The following is a 13,007-nucleotide window of genomic DNA, read 5'->3' as shown; positions in this document are numbered from 1 at the left end:
AGAGTAGTTCAAACCACTGTGGATCCTTAATCTTAGAATGAATATGACCCTAACTCCACTGAGGCTGTCAGATATTGGAGTGGGGCTATGGACTTTAGGAAACCTCAGTAAAACTTCTTTAACTATCTTGAGGGTTGGCAGCATTTTTGACATTTATTGCAGGTCCAAAAACAACAGCCTCACGAACAAAAAACAGATCTGCCAACTCATGCTGGTACCCAGTTGCTGCATCTCTAGAAAGATACCCGACTCTGTACTTGGGTATGAGAGGGCAGGGGTTGGAACTGGATGTTTTGAGAGGGTTTATAAGCAGCATGGGATTAAGAGAGGCAGCTGGAGATACCAAACCTCTGACACCACCATGCACTACTTTGATGCTTGTAAAAAGAATAAAAATGACATTGGAAGCATGGATTGTGGCTATCTTATGGTAAGGACCACAGACTTAAGCCTTGCCAAGGAACAGAAAAGCTTTCTGGAAGTGTGAAAAGGAGGTTCAACACTTTCACTACAGTTTATTGTATCTTTATAAGTTGATGTTTCAGTCTAAAGAACTCTCTGTCATGAGTGGCGGGAAGTGGTGGACATAAAGCCCTGTGCTACCAGTACAGGGTCTTTATTTTGATTATTTCACTATGAATGGGTCTACATAATAGTAACATGCTGCTGAGCCCCTATCAAGATGGGCACAAAAAGTGTAATGTGATAATATTTGAGACTGGGGACAGGACATTGGATGTAATATCTGCAGGTATTAGCTATGTAAGGAAAAGAACAATGTGCAACAAGCTACTCTTGAACGATATTTCATAAACAGTGTCTCAGGACCCAGAATGGGTCACATGAATGTTATTTCTGACAGGGACAACATTTCGTAATGTGTCCTGACTCAAAGTAAACCTAAGAAATCCTGTTCTAAAACAAGTTTCTTAGAGTTTTGTGATTTTTCAAAACTTTCTATGATCACCTTTGGGGTGTTGTAAATTTAGAATTTAGGGTGGGGTGGGGTTGGGTGGGGTGGGAAGGGAAGCTGGTGGCATTGTAACCTGAAAGAAAACCCAAAAGGAACCACAAGAATCAGTTTCTGGGCAAATCCCAGCAAGGGTATTAACACTTTTCTTCTTCTTGCTGTGTTTTAGGACACAAAACGAGTGCCTGTCTGTGGTGTGTCCACACATGAAATGTCAATTTGCCTGTATCCAAGGGTATAAATATAAACTTTTAATGTGACCAGGGAAAAAAAAATAATGCATTTGTAAAAGCTGTTTCAAGTATTTGTTTCAAGCACTTAGGAAACATATGATGCCTTACAAGCCATCTGATAACAGCAAGGAACAGGGGTGAAAATCATAATTTATCAGATAACAATTAGGTGATTAGTGGTTCTTAATTTGTTGTTCTTAATTAGAATAAAGATTGAAAAACAATCCTCATATTTTGAAATATGCTTACCAGATGATATTTACAACACATCTGTGATTTTACAATAAGACAGTATATGCTCAAATGTTACCCTAAACATGATAGCAGTCACATAGTCTGTCTTGTCTGGTGTTCGTTAAAATGAAGCTCCTCAGAGCTACAGCTGGACAGTGAAGGCAACATCGCTGCAATTACTTGAAAAAAGAAAAAAAAAAGTCAAGATCATGAATGCTTGGTTGTCTATCATTTGAATTTGGTCAATGCAGATGTTGCTTACTGATCCTAGTTTTGATTCTTTGCATATTGTTTGAGTACAAAAAGAAATCATAAAGAGCAGGTTTATGCCTCCATAAATCGTTCTTTTTAAATTATGAGGTATAATTTTTTTTCTGGTTTAAAGATAAAATAAAAACAAAAATATAAATCTTCTCTGCTCTATTCTGGGCCATTATGACTATGAATGGGATCATCAAAAATGTTCCATTCTCATACTTGCTCTTACACCTGCACCTTCCTCCCTGTGTGAAATTACTTTCTTGCAGTGATTACAGATTTCTGCATCACCACTGCGTTTTGCAAAGCTTAGTCAGACTTTTTAAGCACTACCTTTGGCTTGTCATACTCCAAGCCAAACTTTTCTTTCAGATATTGATGAGTGAAATTGTAGAGGACTTTTCGAAACCAGTTCTTGATACCCAGCCCTAATGATCTGTCAGGGACTCAGCTGGCAACTGGTCAGCAACTAAAGCTCTGTCTGTTTTTAATGGTAATATTGATTGATCATCTAAATCAATTTTAGGGATATGATTAGTTTAATAATATAGTATATGATACAGGTGTGGAGTTCCAAGGTCAAGCACAGGTCTAATGTGATGAAGAGAACATGATATATTTCTGCAAAGACAACTAGTTTGAAAGACAATACCGTCTGAGAAATTCTTTCCATGCTTGCAGCATGTGGTTCCTATTAGATACCTAATATGGTAATTAAGCATTTTGAATGAAAGGACAGGGGCAATGTAATCACAGATGTTTTGAAAATGACACATCTGGGTATGCTGTTTTCCCCACATCTGTAGCTTCTGTCAGGTTTGGAGATGAAACTGATCAGGTTCAGGGTCAACAACGGGTTTGGGAGTATTGGTTGTAAACTTTGGGTTTGAGGTATTTTGAGGTTGGGGGCGTTCACACCAGGTGGGGTAGAGTAAGGGTCTTATCAGTGGAGTAATTTTGACTCCCAGTACCACAGTGGCAAAGCAGGAGGAAAGGGGTCACAGTGCTCTGACCCCACTCCAAGGGACAAAGGGGCTCTCTCTCTTCTTAGTGTCTTAAAGTGGAAATCAACCCTGAAACAGAAATCACAAATGGTATTCTCATGATGAAATTTTACTGACAGCATGACAAGACTGACGGGATACATCATTTCAATGTGAACGACCTTTTGGACATTTTAAATGACAAAAAAAAATGATCCAATATGATAATAATTTTTAATGCAAAAGTTTATATGATTTATTTCTATTCATTGTGTTTACATTGTACTATCAGAAAAATCTAACAGTGACAATTTCAAAGACTAAACATTATGGCAGGTATTTTCTCAATATTTGCAAAAAAAAGCATCATGTTAAGACAAACAACTTATACTCTAAAACCTATTTGCATATTTTCTTCTGGCACTGCTTGTGAGAAATAACAAAATAATATCACTTTTTTTCACTTTTTGATGTAAATAAAAATAATGAAAAACAGGTCATTTTCAAGCAGTCAAGATAGTACAATTTTGATAACTGATAAAAAAACCCCTTGCAGCACAGTCAGTCACTCAATTTCCAAGGGATTTAATCAAAATATTATGAATCAGTTTTTGATGTAAAATAAAATCAGCTTCTCAACAATCTTGAACAGGCGTCTGACCAGACATGGTTTCTTTCTTAATTTTTGGGTCTAACTTTAAGAAAGTGGTTTATAATCTGGAGGTTTGTTGTACAGAAGTAAACAAAGTGACAATTTAATTTAAAACTTATGCATTTAAGGATTAACATTGTGAATTCTGTTTTAGGGTTGGTGTCCCCTTTAATTTTATATGTGTGTCACTTGTTACTTACGTAGCAGTTTGATTGGTTAAGCTTTCTTTACTTTGGAGTCAAAACATGTTTGTAATATTTTCTCACTTATTTCTTGAGTTTTATGACAGCAAGTTGATACCATTTGCTGTCATGAAGGGTTATGTTTTACCGTTTTTTGTTTTTTTGTTTTTTCTTGGTAAAGTTGTCTGTGCAAATCAGTTTGTCTGCTGCAGTTACTCTTTGCAGCACATACTGTATTAATCTTTTATTTAGTGTGTCTTCTTTTGTTTGAGAGGAACAATTCTATGAACTTACATTGCCTTAAATATCAAGTGAAGTCTGTTACTGAAGCTCGCTCTCTGGCTGGATAAAAATGTGTTCTAGTTTTTACTGGTGCTTCGCTGTTAGTTTATACTAGTCCAGACCTGTATTCATAAAGCCTCTGAGGACAGGATTCATCAGGCCATTGAGAACAATTCAATATTGAGTATGTATTTCTTAAAATAGCTTTCTTCAGTCATAAATTAAGAGTTTAACTGCAACTTTAGAGTATTTTAATAGGTTTGCATTTTAGGTAAGTGGATATTTGTCTTCTTTATTCTCCTTAAACTTTGGAATACAATACTGCTAGTTGGGAATGCTAAAGTAACCCACCTGCTTAAATGTAAATTGAGGTGATGGATACGCCATTCTGCCATTCTGCATCTCCAACTGAAACCTCTGATTGTATAGAAGTAACAGTCACATTTCATTAAATTCCCACTTTGTCTATTAGCTTCACTTCCAGCTGAGGTAATCACAGTGAACCTCAACATCTGTAGTGCTGCTATCGTGTGTTATACAGCCGATTCATGTCATTTTGTCCAAATTGAAAAAGAGGCTCCATGGTTTGCTGTGTTGCTGTAAATCGGTATCAAGTACTGATGAAGTGTGGATTCTACCATGGTCACAATAAACTGGTGTCATGTATTAATGAAGTGAAGACTACACAGAAAATACGCCTTCATGAAGGGCTGTAAAGTGTCAGCTAATGCACATGTACATGACACACCAAACATAGTTCTGGTCAACAGTTCAACCTTGGTTCTAAATCAGTACACAAGATATAATAAACTGTATGTGTCCATGGTGACATAGTGATTTTCTATAGTTGCCATTTACCAACAGTTACCTCTTATTGGTGAAACAGAGTTTACGATGGGTTAAAATGTCTACATAAACACTTTTTTTTAAAAATGAACACATCTTCTCTTTCTGCTTGTGATAATAGGCCATCATTTATAAACCCAGTAACACTCTATTGTGTTTTCATGAGTGTATTCTCGCTTACTTAGTGTTGTGCATTTGGGAGCCCTGTGCTTCTGTAGTATATTATGATGTGATTCCCTCTTATAAAATGGGGTCAAAAGTGATTTCAGTTGCATCCTAAGTAGTGTGAGTGCACCTTTACCCCATATGACTTTAAACTTTATACCGACAACAACAGAGACAAATGATTTCATAGACAGAGCTATTGTATTCCTAAAGGTTGGGTGATTTGCCAGACTCACAGTGCTAGGAGAAACATTAGACCCAGCTCTAAATGTCACAGATGTGTGTCTACAGATTCTTCTGTGAATGACTTGCTACTTGAGCTCAAAGTATTGATCACCGTGTAGGTCACATAAATGAAAGTCCACCATAACTAAAGCCAGACAATATTAACTTTACTTATTTTGGTCCAGGAAGGTTCAATAAACACTCATGTGATGTCAATCAGTGTTTTCTTCAAATTTTCAAACCACAAAACCAGGCCAACGATTTTGGATGTCAAATTAAAACTAAAATGTATGTCTGAATAAACCTAACATAGGCCATAGTCAGAATAAGCATATTCATACATTTGTTTATTCTTTATTTGTAGCACCTATTTTAAATACTTAAGCCAGGTGTTACAGAAGTCAGATGGACTTCCAGATGTTTTGTTTTTCTACTATGGCTATGAAAATCAATTCAATTAAAATTAGTTCAATAAATGTTATTTGTCCCAGAGGGGCAATTAAAATAGCAGGCATATAAATTGTTTATGGGGAAACCAAGTGCTCAAGATGTATTATACTACAGGTAAATGATAAGATAAAACTGACCAGAAAAAAAGCATTAAAAAATTTTTAAAATGATACATAAGCTCTTTTTTACTTTATTTGGGTTACCCCGCCATAAACCTGATAATGCACTCCAAAGTCATCTGGTATAGAAAATAATGGACTCCACTTTGCTTCCGAAGTGTGCATTATTTTCTTATATTGAAAATTATCACTTACAAATTGTCCAGCCTCCTGTCAGCTCGCTGCTAAAGTTTAGAAACTCAAAAGCGAAGTGAATTGAGTTTCAAATAATCAACAGCAACAAATTTAAAGAGATGAAATGTTTTATAGGCTTGTCTTTACCAGCTATAAATCATAAATTATGGAAAATGTTTTAATTCTAGTGTTAAATTTACAGGATTATTAGTTCTGTTGATTGGAGCTACATTTTTGCCATACTTCTGTTATGCCTGATGATCTAGACTCTTCTGTTTCAAGACAAGTTTTATGAATACAGGTCGTCTTTTGTACAACCTAGCAGACTTTGTGTAGGAAAAATGGCCGGAGCATCAAGGACACTGGCTTTGATATGATTTATCTTTATGAAGACGTGCTAACAGCTGTGAGGCTCTTTGTGCTTAACTGTCACTGTTAAAACTGAAGACGCAACGATATTTTGTATTACTGTTTGGTGTTTTTTGTAGCACAAAACTATATAAAAAGGACAATGACTCCAAGAGGGCGAAAACCCTTTGTATAACAATGCAGAGTGAACATTATTATATTGTCCGTTAGCTCTGTATAGACATTCTGTTTGAATATTACAGTTATGTAAAAGTATAAAACATGGTTCTAATCATCATTTAACGTCTGACCTCTTTCTCTTGTTATTCTTGGTGTATAAATAAAAACTATTTCTCGCCAACTGTAACAGTACGTATCGTTACCTCCGTGCATCTGAACGCAAGGAGATTCCCTTCATTCGTTTACATTTTACGGACCACATGAATGTCAACTGAAAAACCTGTTGAAAATCCAAATCTAGGAAGAAAAAAAAACATACAATGTTGATGTTGTTATTACTATTATTGCTATCAAAAGAGAAAAAAAAACAGTGTCGCATTAGTGTGTTTTTGCTGTGCGGGAGACTGTATGGTATGTATCTATGTATTACTTGTGGACTGCATTTTGCTCACTGCCTGAGTCATGAAATGAAACAGTTCTTAGTGCTAAAATATTACTGAAAGTTTTCTTCAGTGAGAGTTGTTGATGTCAAGGCCCCATCTTTTGAAATTTGTCTCACTCACTCACAATATGGCTGTGATAGTTTCCACACTTCTTATCTCACTTTTGGGGTCAGGTGTTGGTAGGAGCATGAGCTAAATGACCAAATATGTAATGGAATCTGTGTAATGTTTAAATATGACCTGATGCTATCAAGTCATAATTTACTAACTCTGGTGGGATTTGATTATCGGATGTAAATGTGGTCAGAGCTGAGGTGACAGAGCTGTTTCTATCACATGACTCCGGCTGTAGCTACATAAACTAATTTGTTCCCTGTTTTGCTGATGGCAGATTGAAGTACCATGCTAGCTGGCTTGTTGTCAATGCATAGAGAGTTTTTGCTGAAGCTTGAATTTTAAATTGTATATTTTCTTTGCATATGAAATGAATAAACAAATAAATGATGACCGTGACGTGTTTTATTATTTCAAAAGTTAGATTCTAAATGGGATAAATGAGATCAGTCAGATAACAGTCCGGTCTGAATCACAGCACAGTTCCATGTTAATGTTAATTAATAATAATAAAATCCTCATTTTCCTCTCTAGCCATTACCTGTGCAAAAATGGTGGCCATTCTTAATTTTTATATAGTAGTTTTGTATATATTTTGGTGTAAGTACATTCTTCCAAAAATTAAATACAATTATAGTTTTACAAGCAAATTGAAGCTTGATTGGACAGATTCTCCAAACACCTGAGTTAGCCACTAACTCAAATTTAGCTAGTTAGCTTGCGAGCTCGCTCACTGGATAAACAGTTATCTCTAAGTATGTGGCATTTTGTATACATTATTAGATTTTAGTTGTTTTTGTTCAATGAAAAAGGCCTACAGTATAGTCAGGCCTTTCAAAAACAAAGCCCTTCTTATACCTTTGGCTAATCAGGTGTGTATTTGTATCTAAAACACTATAAACACCTATAAACTATAACCTATAAACATCTGTGGAAGCACCGCCATCTTTTCAGATTTACAAGTGTGGAGAATATATTACACAGTTCACTATGGGACGGTTCTTAGGATTCCAAGCAAATCATATCCAGTAGCCTTTGCCTTATGATAGTGCTGTTTGAGTATACCAAGGTTTCAAAGTTACTTTGAAGATGCTCCATGTATTATTCTTACTACCGTGATTATCAGGAAGATGTGGCACTGTCTGTAAACTTAAAACTCAATTCACATAAAAAATATTCTGTAAATGGTGGTATACACCTTAAGAAACATTAGACTGATCTGCGCCTTCAGCCACAACTTCCCGAATCTCCAAACAGATTCTCTTGTCTTTCATCAGAAACTTTTACCATTACGTTACTTAGGTTTAACAATTCCTTGTTATTGATTGACATGACAGTGAGCTTTAAGACGAGTAAGTGGACTGTCAAATACAAAAGATGAACAGCTAACTGGAGGAGGAAGCTTTTCCAAAGTTCATGTGGGAGATCCAAATCAATCAAGCGTGCTTATAGTTATGTACAACCATTATAGAAACACACCAGGCATCGAATGTAATCACAAAAGCAGAATTCTTAGCATGTCTATCCCTTTTCGAATGAGTCATAGTCTTTATACAATTACAGCAGCTGACACTGTCCCCCACTCTGCACACACACATCCATGGCAACATTGTGTTTTACAAGTGCATTGCACTATGAAATAATGTTGATCCAACATTAAACATGGATTGATACATAACTGAACATTATTTCTATTCAAATTCAGTCAATTTGAAATTTAACATGTCCGCATAATCATAATTTTGTATGTGTGAACATTAAAATTTTCTGACAGTATCCATCTCAGAGAGGGAAAAAAGTGCAACAACTAAATAAAAGTTACATAAATTGTAATGCTCCCTGCAGCTGCATAGATCTTTGTGGATGGAAATCGAGTTATTTATTTATTTTCTTTTTCTTTAAAAGTCTTTGATCACTGATGCGATCAAACCTACCACTGGAAAGACTTTATAGCAACAAAACAAAGAGACTTTATTGATCTCATACTGTTTTTGTTTCCCACAATGGAAGTTTTAAAAATAATTTGGATCTTTTACTTATGAAAACATGGCAATATTGTAGTATAAAAATACTCCATTAAATTAGAAGCAACAGTAAACCCATCTACCAAGAAATAACTACACCACTGCTGTCAATTTTTTTTTTTTTACTTTATATGGGTAGAACAAAGATTCACTGGAGGAGACAATGGGAAAAATAATCAACCGAGAGTTTCTGATAAACAAGCATTTGACCTTTTCAGATTTGGTAGAGTTCCTGGTCTTAGGTTTTCAAAGTGTGTGAGAGGAAAAAGGTTATAGCAATTTCCCCATGTCGCCCTTTCAGCACTTAAGGGCAACTGTTGTCAGTCTTTAGATCTGTCCAGCACAGCACTGTGGATACTGTAGACATCTGCTTCCTGTGAGATGAATGTCTCCTCTAATTGTGACTCAAAAGTGGCAGAGTTTGAAAAAGGTGCTGTCAGTCACTCTGTCAATGAGTGAACACTGATATCTCAACAACTACTGAGCAGATCAACATACAATTTGCTGTGGATGTTCATGGTTCCCCAGAGGACAAATGCTAATTATGATCGTGACTCCATCCTTTTACTCAGCACTATAATCAGGTCATTTTTACTTTCATGTAGACCAACACTTCACAATATAGTGTAGTATAGTTTTAACCCTAACAGGTATTTTACTGTATGTCTCGTTGTTTCAATTAAATCTATTAGACAGAATATCATAATTCTCAGGAAACATCGGTCCATTATGTCAATACATTAAAAGGTCTGGCAGTAATCTACAGTATAGTTTTGGTATGGTCAAAAATCCCATAAAACCCTAACCCTAACCCTAACCCTGGCCCTAACCCTAACCCTAACCCTAACCCAACAATGTGTTAGTTTGTCTCTCAATACATTCTGACATCCCCAGCCTGTATTTTTTTTTTTAATGCTAAGCAATTTCCAGGATGCCAACTGGAGTTCTGGGCACATCCAACTGGCTAGAGACCCCGAGGCCAGACCCAGAACATGCTGGAGGGATTATATTTCTCATCTGGCCAGGGAACACCTGGGGATCCCCCAGGAGGAGCTGGAGGACACTGCTGGGGAGAAGGACGTCTGGGTTACCTTGCTCAGTCTGCTGCCAACGTGACCTGGACCCAAATAAGCATCAAAGAGTTGATGGCTCAGTAATTTCCTGAAAACAGCTTACCATTGCAGTTTTTAACAAACATTATTCAAACAATAGATATTGCATTTATGTGGACAAAGCCTTTATTTGAAACTGGCTTAGAGGGGCTTTTGATCGTACTTTCCTCGCTTCTACAAGCATATTTTACATGTTTCAGAAAGAAGCCTCATTAAAACCTGTCTGATCCACTCCAGTTTAAAATTGCTGTCAATGCTGTTTGCAAACTCAACACTTTCTCAACGTTTACCTGTTGTCTTTATGAATTCAGTATAATGTTTCCACATGTGGCCAGTGCTGGCGCCTCAAAAGGTATGATCCGTCCAATTCCTGGAAGGCTTTTAATGTAAAACATTGCAGAAATTGTTGAGTTGCATTGACAGAACTTTGATTTTAAAAAAAAACTGTGAAGTACAAGCAACTGGAAATAATTTGAAAAGAAATGAAAGGAAAGGAAAGAAAGAAACCAACAGCACCAGAGTGGTGAATATGACAAGCCTGTGGTTGCACTGATGGAATTAGTGCTGGAGAACTCTATATTAGAGCATGCTAAGTTTATCATGTGAGCCATTAAATCCATTTTACCGTCACTTTTGTGAGATTAAAAAAGAGTATCATATTTAAAAGTGTTTTACATGCACTCTTAGACCCATCAGAGGCATTCCTTAAATTTAATCTCTTTCTCTCTCTCCTTTTGTCCCTCATCATCTCAACTCAGCCACATTTATTTAAATGAACTTGGGTGACAATAAACACAATCACCCTCTCTGAAGTGTCCTCTAAGGACAAGTACAAGGATAAGAAGTCCTCATATCTATTCATCTGCCTCCCTCATTTTATATTCCTCACTCGCCCATCTTTCATTCTGTCCCCTCTCCTCCTCTTTCATTACATAACAGCTCAGCTCCGTCCTTCTCTCTCTCCTCTCTCTACCTTTCATCCAAACTTTTTCTATTGTCCTCACAACTCTCACAAACTTCCACTCTCCTCTTCTTCTTCCATTTTTGGTTGTTTTTACTTGTTTCATCCCCCATTCTGAGAGCTTTTCTCATCTTTTCACCCATTTATCCAATGACAAACCCTTTCCCCAGCCCTCTTTTACCTCCCACTCTCCTTTTTATCTACCTGTAACTGACGTTTTTTATCCAAAGTGCCAGCTTAACCTTTATTGCTTTACTTACTTTACTTATGTTATTACTTTATTAATATTGTAACTCTTTCAAATAAGGTCCATATGTATAAAAATTTAACTTGCCATTTAGTGGCAGCTTTGCTTCTGCAAACATTACTCACTAAGTAATGTGGGGGCAAGTGTCAATCCACATTTGACCAGCATTCATATCACATTGCTGTCACAGGTAATTCTCTCTTCACTATTCACAGAGTTCTGCAGTCGTTATTCAATACACATTACTGTTAAGCCCCAGAATCACACAGAATTATATTGCATAAATTATGTGCCAAATAAATTTACCTAAATGAGATAAAGCCAGGCAGTGTCCACCTTTGTTCAACTCAGTTCAGGAGCTGAGTTGGATGACACTTGTAGACCCCTCGCTCTCAAAACTACCAATCTGTCAGTGCACACTTAAAAAAAACACAAAGCCCTCACATTTCCTTGCCTTATAAAGTAACTCAGGCTTAAGTCGAAGATAGCTTAAGCCCAATGTTAATTCTCCTTTAAGCTTTTCCACGACTCCTGAGGAAAACATGTGGCTCTTCAGTTGTTAAATGCTCCACCATGTTCACCAGCTAGTTGCTGGCTTTGTCCGGTTCAGCGGGTTCATCAGGGCTTGTTTGCTGAAAACAGCTGCCTGCTGCTGCTGGCAGTGATGAGAGCACTGAGGCCAAGATTAAACCAAGCAATAAATGAGCCGTAAAACCAAAAAAGAAAATCTACGAGGCTAGCAAATGACTAGCAATGATTTAAACCAATATAAATATAAATTGATTAATAGTGCTCTTGCTCTACTTTTAGATTACATTAAATAGCAACAAACACTCACAGTATGTTAGATAATATACTGCACATGGCTGATCACACACACACACACACACACACACATAGTATGCTCCCATTGTAATTCCTCACACACACTTTCCTGAGGGCAGATGTGACCATTACATTAATAAATGTCTCTCATCCATCTGTTGATATGATGGAAAGAGAAAATTTCCATAGTAACATCTCTGGCCTTTGACCTCCACAGGGGTCATGAACTCCCTTCTAATTTCCTTTGTAAAATCGTGACTGATGAATGTAAAAGAATGTTGCCAAATTGATGGTCAGCAGCATATTCGTTACACCTACTGTCACAGTGCTCCGACTGACCTTTGACCTACTCACACTTGGCTGCTTGAACGATTGGCAGTAAAGAATATGAAGCCTGTGCTGTTTGATCATTCATGGATAGGTTCATTGAAAATTAATAAAATGGAACAAAATGGATTTCTTTTATACTGTCTTTTTTTATGAAACTGGTGATTCAAAGGTATAAAGGATAGTTAGAATAAATGCATTTGAAAACGAAGAGCAACCAATGAAAATGTCTCCTAGAGTGAAGTGGAAGCCAGTAGGGGTGTGCCTGAATACAAATACATTATTTGGCAAAGCACAAATAGTAGGTTTTATACGAATATCATTATTATATTATTCGTAAGGTAATTTATTCATGAACACTTATTGTAACACTTTAATTTTCTAAAATTAAAAGTGTCATAAAAGCAAAAACAGGATTTTTAAGCCTCTTTCCACTTTTATTCCAATACAAATACAGATACAGATAATTTTGCTGCCTCAACAAATACAGATATAAATACAAATACTGGGGTCTCTGCACATCCCTAATAGCCAGTTCAGTGTGTCTTTCATGAAACAATGATGCATGCTGTAAGGACACCTCAGGACAAATCTACAAATATTATTGTAGGCTACATTTAAGGGCTGAAGATGAGTTTCGGAGGTGTTCTGGT

Source organism: Thunnus albacares, chromosome 5 (assembly GCF_914725855.1).
Source record: "Thunnus albacares chromosome 5, fThuAlb1.1, whole genome shotgun sequence".
Taxonomy (NCBI): domain Eukaryota; kingdom Metazoa; phylum Chordata; class Actinopteri; order Scombriformes; family Scombridae; genus Thunnus; species Thunnus albacares.
Note: the sequence above shows the minus strand (reverse complement) of the source record.